Raw genomic sequence first — 11434 nt, 5'->3', positions numbered from 1 at the left:
GTAAATGAATTTTTCCAAGGAACCCAGGAAATGGTAGATTGGGACTATAATTAAGGACTTCTGGGTCTTAAATTACAACACAGTGCCTCTAAATACTAGTTCAATAATTCTGAAAAGTCTCTCCTAATTCTTGAAGGAAGTTAGAATTGATCTAACATTAATGTACCCTAGAAGCTGTCTTCGATTTTGGTTTCTCACTAGCCATGGGTCTTTTTATCCCCTTCCTGGTCCCTGGTTTATTTTTAACCCAAACTTTCTTAGTAATACCAAACTCTATTAAGGAGAAAATGTTATCTTCTAGTATACTCAACCCAGTTAAATCCAGAAAAAGAAAATAAGTAAATGAGGCCAGAATTGGAAGGGGCTGTTGCCTAGTGATTGCTAGACTGGTAGACTGGGAGAGTTGAAAAGAAATTTACAGTTCAATTCGTTGATGCCCCTCTTGAATAAATGTGAAGAGACAAAGGAGAAAAGTCTTAAGAATAAAAGGTCACAATGACAAAAAAGAACAGAGGTCCATTTGGAAGCAAAAGGATAGATAGGAGATAAATTTGGGGGCCCAGGTAATTGGGTTAGCCTTCCAGAATGGGGTAAACATGAGACCACAATTTAGAACAGGAAAAGAACTTATAGGTAATACACTCCCACCCAGTCATTTTACACATGAGGTTACTGGATCAGAAAAGGTTAAACAACTTGCCCAAGACCACACAGGTAATAACTAGCAGCAGAGGGATTTGAACATAAGTCCTCTTACTTCAAATCATCACCTAACTTAGGTATGCTGGGAAAAAGGAAATGTACAGTGAAGGGCCAGGCAGAGACGGAAAAGAGTTGATTAATTCCTACCTAGATTTCTAAACAAATGAAAAAAAAAAAAAAAACGTCTCTCTTAGTTGAGAAAGCTACATGGTGTCCTTGGTCAGGGAAACTAAGGTAAAACAGATTTTGGTTAGGATGAAAAGAAGAAAATAGATTTTTTTTATAAAGAGTCAGACTCATTGTATAAACCATCATAATGAAGCTTGTGAGTCTACTGGGTAAGGAATTGTGCATGGTGCTTTGAATGTCACCAGCACTCACTAAATGGTAAATAATACAAAGGCTTGAATCATTTTAAAACTATTTAGCTGTTTCTCTTCAAATTTGAGTCGAATTTCCTTTCGCAATGGGAACCTTTGGGCTGCCAGTTTGGATGTCTGTACCTCCAGCTGTTAGGGAGTTATGTAAGTGTGAAAGCAATCACAGTGCTTCAGGGGGGGATATGTACTCCCCCGACTTCGTTGTATGGCTCCAGACTGCAAGGGGCAACAAAATTGAAACCAGAACTCACCCACCACTAGCCTGGACACCCAGACCTCTCATAGACACCTTGGGGTAAAAGGGAGGAGTAAAGGCTCTGTCATCAACTTCAGAAGACCCGTGACCCTACTTCTCACCACTACCTCACAAGGAAATTCAAAATAACAGAAACTGAACCCTCACTACTCCACAGACCTTGTTCTTAAGAAAATTATTTGAATTTTTCAGTCTCAGAATCCAGGATAATCCAGTTGGAGAAATATGACAATGGCCCTATCTGCATTTGAGCATTCTGGTGTATCAGAGTTGGCTATATTTAGAATCCTGGGTCATAAGTTAGAGCCAGAAGGACCTTAAAGGATATTTGGGCCATCTCCTTCAGTTTGAAGAAACTGAGGTCCAGAGTAAAACAAACAAACAAACAAACAATTTGCCTAAGATTTCATAAGAAGTTAGAGAATTAGCATTTAAGTCCTCTGGCTTCAAATTCTTTCCCCCTTTTCCATTATATCACACTGTCTTTGTAAACCATATGATCTATAGATGTTGGCACATACCATAAAACTGGCTTTGAGAAACAGAAATGAGAGACATGTGTAAGATCCATGGTTCCAAAATGTTTTCAATCCATGGCATTCATAATCTAATATACAGCTGACTGATAGTAATCATAACAATAGTAATAATAATAAATAATAGCCATAAACTCATGAGAAACAATTCCAGTACTTCTGGAATAAGGAGATATCAACTCACTGATTTATATTTTTAGCTTTATTTATATGTTAGATTTATATCTATAGATTTATTATTGCTATGCAGCATTAGATTAATTGGCCATAACTGAAAAACAGATGAAGCCTAAGAAGTGACTAAAATCTCAGTGTGGAGTCAAAAGACCCTTCATGAGTGAGATTCATGTGAATCTCCCTTGTAATATGCCGAGAAATACGTGTCTAACAAGTTATTGAGTCATACAAATTTGTTTGTGGCTATGGAGAGACCAGAAGCAGAAAGGTTAGCAAAATGACTTATTATAAGAGTCCATTGGTGAGATAGTGAGGTTCTGCAATAGAGTGGTGGTAGTATGAGGGGAAAAGAAGGGATAAATTTGAAATATTCCCAGGAAGGATTGATAAAATTTGACAACTGCTAGGATAGAGGGAGGATGGAGATACTGTACAAGAGTAAAAATTCACTATATAATTTAAAGCTTAGATGCCTAGGAAGACAACAGGATTGCACATAGATAAATTAAGAGGAATGCCAGGTTTGGGGTGAAGGATAATGAATTCATGTTAAGCTTGGGATATCAGTAGGACATTCCATTAGATGCAAACAATAGGCAGTTTAAAATATTGCTGATGTAATAATCCAGCCAGGAGGTCATGTCATGAGGACCTGTATAGTAATGGTAGGATTAAGGAGAGGGAAGAATAAAACAATTGACTATGGAGTAGTTAAACAATTTACCCAGGGGTGAGATTTAAGCCCAGTCCCTCTAATTTAACAATCAGTGCCATTCTCCCTTTACCATAATGCTCCTTATATGAAGCAAATTGAGTTTTGCTTTCATTCTTTTTCTTTTTCTTGGAGAATTCAATAAATCCACATTTAGAATTATAATTACCATAAGGGTTGTGTTTCCTCCCATCTATTACATAGAGAGCATATAAAATTTACTACTTCTCTTGGTAACAGATTTATTTTTCTTACACTTATCTAAACCCAATCTCCTACTCTCATCTCCCTCTTTCTCTCAGTAATCTGCCCGATTTCTAACTACTGAGGCTAGATTTAAACTGAGGTCTTCCTGATTCCAGGTCCAGCACTCTATGAGACACCTAGCTGCCCTCCATATAGTGAATATCCAGTTATTTTCACCCTGCCCCCTTAGGCTTGACTCAGTTCTGGGAGAATAAAAAAAGAATTGGGTTTGGAAGTGAGGAGAGCTAGATTCTTATCCAAGGAAGATTTATACGACCTTGAGTTAGTTATACAGAGCAGCTAAATGGCTCAGTGGCTAGAACATCAGGCCTAGAGTCAGGAAGTGCTCCTTTCAAATCTTGCCTCAGACACTTACTAGCTGGGTGACCTTGGGCAAGTCACTTCACTCTGTTACCTCAGTTTCCTCATTTGCAAGATGATCTAGAGAAGGAAATGACAAACTATTCCAGTATCTTGGCCAAGAAATCCCCAAATAGGGTCACAATTAATTGGACACCATTGAAATGATTGAATAAAAAACAATTTTTTAGTTTGTCCAGGTCTCCTCTGTCAACTAAGAAGATTGGATTAGATAATCTTTAATAATAATAATAATAATCCAGGTCTAAAGTTCTGTGGTTCTGAATTATTTAACCCTAAAGTATTATGGATGAGTGTAGTAGAAAGAAAACTGTATTTGGAATCAGAAAATATGAGTTCAGATTTGCCTTTACCTGAGTGACTTTGGGCAAAGTCTTTTCTTATGTTTCTTAGTTTCTTCTTCCTCATTTGTAAAATGGGGGAGAGGTATGGGAAGCTAAGCAAGACATCTCTTCCAGTTTGAATTTTTAAGAGTGTTTGTATTTTCTAAAGGGGACAATAGGGAGTGGCAATGCTCAGCCCAAAAGATGACTTTCAGGCACTGGCAACATACTGGTTGATGGGGACCCTTTCCTGAGTCCCTTCCATTCATACCATGGTAAAGACTCTTCCAAGTAATAATAACAGCTAACATTTACATAGTACTTACTAGATGCCAGGCACTTTACAATTATTACCTCGTTTAATCCTCCCAACCATCTGGAACATAGATGTGATGATCTCTTTTTTACAAGAGGAAACTGAAGTGAAGTGACTTGCCCAGTGTCACACAACTATTAAGTATCTCAGCCTGGATCTGAACTTGGATCTTCCCATCTCTCGGCTCAGCATTCTTATCCATTGAATCACTCGGTTGCTGATCTTGCCCATAGCAATAGCCACTAAAGGCTTTTGAAAAATGTTTATATGCCACATCTCTCTCATCCATCAGTTCCTCCTCCAAATAGCTTGCAGATGATTCCAGCAAACTTGGAGAGCCATTCAAAATGTCGCAGTCAGACTCCATTGGAGAAAAGCACCAAACCCTTCAAGGTATTTCTAGCCCTTTCCATGTATGGACTTCCTAGAAATGGAGAAATTGGAGACTAGTCTTTCTGAATTGTGCTGAGCTCGAAAAGCAGGACATTTTAGATAGAGGGAGCTTGATTATTGCCCAAGGAAGTGGTTCCATTCTTTGGCAAGGCAGGCAACACAGGAACTCAGAATCCCTAAATCTGGCTCAGCTCCCCAACTTGTGGATAAACCTCAACAGGACATAATATTCTTTCCTGCTAAGTGCCTATATAATTCTGGTTTTGAATATGACTGTACTTGTGGCTTCTATTTCTGCCCGTGTAGGTTAGATGAGATTTTGTTCCCAGACTTCAGAAGTAAGCTCTGGCTTTCTCACATCGATAAGCTATTTCAGAATCTGGAGGTATTATATCTCTTTGTGTCTACATGCCATTAAAGGAATGGTAACCACCTAGAACATGTCCTTATCTGACAGATTGACTGCCTGCTAAGGAAAGCCTGGCAACCTAGGGGCTATCTTTTATTGAAATTCAGTTTAGGGTGATCAAGAATCACTTAATTCTTTCCCACATTATTTAATTATTTTTTTTTTTTAGAATTTTTTCTAAGTTTATATGATTCATGTTCTCTCACTCCTCTCTTCCCACCCCCATACTGGAGCTAACAAGCAATTCCACTAGTTTATGTGTATCTTATTAACAATCACTTAATTAATTGTATGGAAGGATAGAGAAAAGAGAAACGAAGCTCAAGGTTTTGAGATGGAGGAATTGTGAATGTACTATACAGGGCAATATTAAGGAGTAAACTGAGAGGGAGAGCAACCCAGTATAGAAGGAAAAATCCTCAGATTAAGAGACCTGTGTCCCAGTCCTGGTTTTCTTACTAGCCAGCTGGGGGATCTTGGTCCCTTTGACTTTTTGGATCTCGGTTTCCTTAATTGTAAAATGAGGGTGCTCACCAATTGGTCACTAAGCTGGCCACTAATTGCTCAATTTGACTATTATTTCCCAAATAATTTTGAAGGCTTTTGCATTCTACTAAAAGCAAACAGAAGGGGGCAGCTGGGTAGCTCAGTGGATTGAGAGCCAGGCCTAGAGACAGGAGGTCCTAGGTTCAAATCCGGCCTCAGACACTTCCCAGCTGTGTGACCCTGGGCAAGTCACTTGACCCCCATTGCCTACCCTTACCAATCTTCCACCTATAAGTCAATACACAGAAGTTAACGGTTTAAAATTTAAAAAAAAAAAAAAAAAAGCAAACAGAAACTCCATCTGTCTCTTTATCTCTCCCTTATTTTTCTCTGACTCATTCTGACTCCCTAGTTTCTTTCTCCTTTCCTTTTCTCCCTTTTTGTATATTTCTTGCTTTAACCCTTTGTCTCTGTCATCATCTGTTGCAAAACTGGCCTCAATATGAAGCTGAATACTTTTATGTTATTATACAGGGGGTTCCAAAAATCTTAGTGCTGCTTTAAGCTATTGAATTGCCCTTTCCCTTCCATCCCCCTTCCCTCTTTAAACAATTGGCATTAAGACTTTTGGAACACACCATAGGTAGAGATTTGTATTTTTTTCACTGACCAAAAGGTAACTCCAAAATGGTCATCTTTGGCTGCAAATACATTTTTTTTGTTTTGTTTTTTAAAACCCTTACCTTCCGTCTTGGAGTCAGTACTGTGTATTGGCTCCAAGGCAGAAGAGTGGTAAGGGTAGGCAATGGGGGTCAAGTGACTTGCCCAGGGTCACACAGCTGGGAAGTGGCTGAGGCCGGATTTGAACCTAGGACCTCCTGTCTCTAGGTTCGGCTCTCAATCCACTGAGCTACCCAGCTACCCCCTAATGCAAATACATTTTACTAAGAACAGAAAGCAAGTTAAGGAGCCAAGGTCATTATTTGCTGTCCACCTATCCCATGTTCCCATCTTTACTATGTGCATCTTTTAGCCTGAAAGGCCAATTGTTGATAACTTTAACCTGTGTAGTATTTTATTATAGTTGTTTAATAACTTTATGTATTGTCTGTTAGTATTTCATGAATTATTCAATTGTTCCACCACAGTCATCCTCTGTTACCTTCTTAAGCTATAGGAGGTACACTGGTGCAGCCTATGCCTGTGGGACACAGCTTCCTAGTTCTACAAAACTAGAAATTTTTAAAAACAGATCTGAGGATGGACTGCATGTCTGTTTATATAAGGATTTCAGAGAAGCTCACCATTTGGATTTCTTGGTGACTCTCAGTAACTCTGAAAGACCATCTAAATTGCAGAGGGCTTGTGATCTTTTTTTGGAGGAAAAATCATTAGAACCAATCAATCAAAACCAGTTCTTTTGGGGAAAAATCATGAAACAGTGTGAAGAAGATATATAGCTCCGGATCACTTGAAGAGAAGTCCCTTAGCAAATCATTCAATGGGAAGATGGCTGACTTAAAGGAAATAATAGTGCTAACAAGTGATTTCCAATTAGAATAAGAAGGCGGTAATTCATCATTGGAAATATTTAGTAAAAGGGGATCTGTTCAACCCTTCTGTGTCTGAATTACAAAAATTCCAACTTATGGAATTCCATACATAAGGGAACAGAGTTTTAAAAAATAATTAGATTGAGGAGACAATTTAGGAAAGTTCATACTTATGTATGAGTAGGTTCTGCCAGTGAATAATTTGAAGGCTTTAGCCCATGTCTTTCTCTTTATGTAGTTTTTGTTGGAAGTTGTTTCACTGATTTATTCACCTATTGGGGCTTGAAAGGATCTTAGAAATTATCAATCAACATCTAGGTAGTGGACTTAATCTCTGGGACCCAAAGACAAAAATTAAATAGTCCCTGCCCTCTAGGAGTTTACATTCTCAAGGGAGAGACAACATATGTATAGAATTCTGCTGGTGGGGAGACTGAAGCTGGTGGTGAATTACTTAATCTCAGGAATTCTGAGGTATAGAAGGGCTAAACTGATAGAGTGTCTACATAAAGTCTTATACCAATATGGCAGCCTCAAAGAGCAAAGAGGTGAGCGGTAGAGACCAGGCTGCCCAAGGAGGGGCAATCCAACCATGGTCAGAAATATAATAGGTCAAAGATGCTGTGCCATGGCTTCACATGTATTATCTATAACAAATTGCTTATCTCCTCAAAGAAGGGGAAGGGAAGGAGGGAAAGAGAATTTGGAACTGAATTTTTTTTAACAAATGCTAAAAAAATGTTTTTAGACATAATTAAGAAAAATAAAATTAAATACACACACAAAAGAACTCTGAAAAAAGAAAAGTTTCTATGCCAATCAGTAGTGTGATTTTGGCCTGTGATTAGCCACCACTCTTCCAGCCTTGGCAAGATAGGAAGAATTTATCTCTTTATCAAGATAGGGAGAACTCAGTCTGAAAAAAAAAAGATAAATACTTGGTCATTTATTTTGGAAGGTAGACACTAGCAGCTTGTGAGAACAGAGTTCAGGCAAGGTCCTGGTGGAAAATGGCATTCAAATTGAGATTTAAAGGAAACCAGGGATTCAGAGAGAGAAAGGGAAAGGAAGAGTTGACCAAAATTTTGGCTCATCCATGGCCTGTCTTGGGTTTTTTCAGTAATTCTCTGAAGACTCTTGGCATCTCATTTTCCTTACTGTATAAGGTGAGAGCTTTGATCTACTCAAATGAATTGAAAAAGGCAGTGCTGAGGACACAATTGAATTTCTGGTTAAAATTGAGTAAAAGGACAAGAGGAACCAAGATTTTTCACATATGAGAGAAACTATTTCTGATATTGTATTATTTCTAATTTCTAAAGTCTTAAATTGAAGCTCAGGCCTGTCCTTTAAACATACTTACTCATTCCTTTGTTCCTAACAAATTCAAGGAATGCTTTTCACTTTATCCCAGAACATTTTTTTCATTTGGGGCAATTGAAAAGTGAAGTTGTAAGTTCTATCCTGTCCAGTAAACAAAATTCAGATTAGACAATGGGACAGTGTCCTTGAGTTTCACATTGAAAAGCACTGAACCAGAAGCAACTAGATATCACAGTGGATAGAACACCAGGCTTGGTGTCAGGACCTAAGCTCAAATTTGGACTCAAACATTTCCTAGTTGTGTGTCCCTGAGGAAATAATTTAACCCCAACTGCCTAGCCCTTAACACTCTTCTGCCTTAGAGTTAATATTTAATATCCATTCTAAGACAGAAAGTAAGGGTTTTTTGAAAAAAGGAAAGTATTAAACAAAATCACTCTTAACTCTTAACCTAGTCTCTTCACCTAGACATTGGTATCTTGGTATTGGACACGTGATTTTCCATCATCATGGAATTAGGGAGAGACCTAGTGTAGTAGTGTTGACCCATTGCCTCCCATTTCCTCATTGGCTATTCATCAACTAAAGATGTCTTGGGCTATGTAGGGAGAAGGCTGAATAATGACCTTCCAAAATTGTATTTAATAACTCAAGATCTTATAGATCTTTGTCTTTGATCACCAAGAGAGATTACTGACTGACCAATTAAATTATTGGTTATAGCTAACCTGATCAATAAATTGATTTTCTTAACCAGAAGTCAGTCTCTTGGAATTTTTAATCATTATAATACACTCTAGAAATGATCTTAAAAAGACACAAGATTGAATTGATAAAAAAGAAAAATCTAAAGAGAAAGGTCAGTAACATTCTACATCTTGCCTTATTGATTATCCAATCAATTTTCAGTCATGTCTGACTCTTTGTGACCCTATTTGGGGTTTTCTTGGCAGAGATACTGGCCTGGTTTGCCATTTCCTTCTTCAGCTCACTTAAAGATGAGGGAACTAAGCAAAGAGTGAATTGACTTGCCAAGGGCCATAAAACTGGTGAGTATCTAAGGATACATTTGAATTTAGTCTTCTGACTCTAGGCTTTCTTGACATCAGCTCTATCCACTGTGCCACCTAGCTACCCTTATCTCACCTAGCACTGTACAAAAAAGACCTAGAAGCTGTGGGTCCTGAAAAAGGCTCCACACTAAAAACTCAAATGAAAAGATCAAGGCTTCACAGTCATGCCTGGACTAGGAAGAAGGTCCCAAAGCACACAAGAAGCCCACAGATGAGCAATAGGATAGGTTAAAAACACAAGATTCAGAAATAAATTAACATGGTAGCTCATAGAGTAGAACACTGAGTTTAACAAATTGAAAGACCCCCAACTACTGAGTTTAAGACTCTATTCAGCAAAAATTGTTGGGAAAATTGGAAAGAAATCTGGCAGAAATGAACTTTAGATGAGTATGTCACACCATGAAACATAATCAGCTCTAAAAAATACATGATCTAAATATAAAAAGCAATACTATTTTTAAAAAAATTAGAATAACAGAGGAGATATTTTTCATAACCACAGAGAAGGAAAGAGTTCTAGAATAAATATGGGAAGGAGGAAGAGTAATCATGGGAAATGAAATGGACAATTTTAATTGTGTAAAATTGAAAAGGTTTTGTACACATAAAGTAGATGCAGTTAAAAATTCAATGAGAAATGACTAACAGGAAAAAAATCTTTGCATCATGCTTCCCTTATAAAAATCTGATATAGAAAACAGAGAACTGATTCAAATATTCAAATATATAAGAGCTCTTCCTTGGTAAATAAGGTGTCAAAGATATAAACAAGAAATTCTTTACAAAAGAAAAAAAACAAGCTATCAAAAACCATATGAAATATTATTTCATATTTGGTTTCAAATACCATGAAAATAATAGATGTAGTCCAAATGCAGATTGAAACAAACCATTCTTCACTTTATTTCCTCCATGAATTTTCTTTAGTGTAAGCAATACGTGTCTTGTTTCACGTAAGAAATGGAAATATGTGTTTTATGATAATATATGTATAGCCTGTGTCATATTATCTGCCTTCTTGGGAAGGGGAGATGATTGGGAGGGAAGGATGAAAAAGAATGAGACTGATTTTTGGAAATACTGTGAGAATTTGTCCTTCATGGATAAGCGTATTTATTATATATTTATTGCAAATATATAACATTATATTACATTAGATATTAAAAAATATAAATAAATAGTAACAAAAACATATAAAATAATATGACTCACAAATAATAAGGAAATGCAAATTAAAACAATTCTGAGGTTCTATGCCTTAGCTATCATATTGCCCAAGGTAATAAAAACATAAAATGGTGACTTGTGGAAGGTATGCAGAGGACAGGCATATTCATGCATTGTTGGTAGTGCTGCTAATTGAACTAACTATTCTGGAGAACAATAAATAATTATAACACTAAAGTTAACAAACTGTGCATACTTTTTGACCCAAAAGTACCACTTTTAGGCATATACTTCAAAGACATCAAAGAAAGACAGAATTGACTCATGTCACAAAAATATTTATGGCAGCATTTTTTGTTTCAGCAAACAACTAGAACTTAAGGGAGTAGCCACAGTTTGGGAACAGATGAACAAATTATGGCATATGAATGCAAAAAATATTTTTGTGCCATAAAAAAATGAAGAAAGGAATGAATTTAGAGAAACTAGGAAAGATTCACATGAACTTGTGCAGAGTAATGTGAGCAGGACAAGGAGAACAATTTAAATATTAATAAATTAAATAATGACTTAATAAATTTAAAAATGACTACAACATTGTGAAGGGAAAAAATTTGACTAGTATAAGAACTCATAAATGAAATGACTAATAAGAACTCCAAAAGACTAAGGAATGAAGATTGTTTCCCAGGTGTCAACAGAAAGGTGATGAATGAGATATACATTTTTAGACATGGGCAATGCTTGGATTTGTTATACCTGCCACATAGTAGGTTCTTAATAAATCTTAATGATTGATTTGTTGATGGCTATCAAACTTGTTACAAATGAGGAAAAGGTGTTTTTTTTCTTTTGAAGGGAACAGGAATTGGGAAGAAAGGATAGTGATAGAATTACCTCCCCCCAAAAGAAGAAATAAGTGTGTCGATGAGACAGTAAAAGAACATTCCCAGAAATCAGAATGAGACAAAACAGAGAGGTGAGGCAGTTTTGGAATT

Source organism: Gracilinanus agilis, chromosome 1 (assembly GCF_016433145.1).
Source record: "Gracilinanus agilis isolate LMUSP501 chromosome 1, AgileGrace, whole genome shotgun sequence".
NCBI classification, from domain to species: Eukaryota; Metazoa; Chordata; class Mammalia; order Didelphimorphia; family Didelphidae; genus Gracilinanus; species Gracilinanus agilis.
Note: the sequence above shows the minus strand (reverse complement) of the source record.